The 902-nt window shown below is 48.4% G+C and overlaps 1 protein-coding gene across 1 annotated transcript in view; it reads right to left on the reverse strand.

The window, feature by feature from the left end:
* Positions 1-639: 639 nt before the first annotated feature.
* Positions 640-902, reverse strand: part of LOC125482354 (paired mesoderm homeobox protein 2-like) — a 7321-nt gene continuing 7058 nt past the window's right edge. Inside the window, exon 3 of the mRNA XM_048594413.1 lies at positions 640-902. This exon is cut by the window's right edge and continues 890 nt beyond it. The gene's annotated coding sequence lies outside the window, so the exon portion shown is untranslated.

The following is a 902-nucleotide window of genomic DNA, read 5'->3' on the forward strand; positions in this document are numbered from 1 at the left end:
ACACACACACACACATACACACACACTCACATATACACACACACTCACATATACACACACACTCACATATACACACACACTCATATATTATATATATATATACACACACACAGGGGATTTAGAATCGCCTCTGTTCATGGATAAAAAGAGGAAAATAACTGCATTGTGGGTAGTGTTTGCAATCAGAGACACAGCAAGACTCCAGTGACCCTTTTTCAGAAGCCCTGTCACTGGACCCGAAATGTTAACACTGTTCCTACTCTGCACAGGTGCTGCCAGAGCTGCTGAGTTTCTCCAGCAGTTTCTGTTTTTATTTCAGATTTCCAGCACGTGCAGTTTTTATTTTTTCAGGAGTTGTGCTGGTCCAGAGATGAGACCAAGTCAGTGACTCCTGTTCACATTATCCTGGGTCAGAATCTGCTAATCTCGCTGCTCAGTTCCAGCTCAGTCTCAGTCGGTGCTAGCACAGTTCCTGTCACTCCCAGCTTACTCCCAGGCAGCCAGTGGCAGGGCTATGGCTCTGCTGGGAGCTGTGCTCGATCGATCAGATGTGGAGCAGCAAGCTGCTGCTGGTCAGGGTCCCTTTGGGTCAGCTGGGTTACAGGAGCTCTCAGAGGATTACAAAACAGACACAGGAAATCCTTCCCACACACAACGGTGTTTATTATAAACCAGCTTTGCAGTCACTGACCCCCTTCCTCCATCACTCCCCACCACACCCTAATGTATCACTCAGACCTGAAACTGGACTGTCACAGTAGCCAGGTTTATTAATGGGGAACGGGTCAGATACAGAGTAAAGCTTCCTCTACACTGTCCCCCCCATCAAACCCTCCCAGGGCAGGGACTGCATGGGGTTAGATACAGAGTGAAGCTCGCTCCACACTGTCCCCCCCATCAAA

The sequence above is a fragment of the Rhincodon typus genome, unplaced genomic scaffold (assembly GCF_021869965.1).
Source record: "Rhincodon typus isolate 14 unplaced genomic scaffold, sRhiTyp1.1 hic_rhity00009133, whole genome shotgun sequence".
Taxonomy (NCBI): domain Eukaryota; kingdom Metazoa; phylum Chordata; class Chondrichthyes; order Orectolobiformes; family Rhincodontidae; genus Rhincodon; species Rhincodon typus.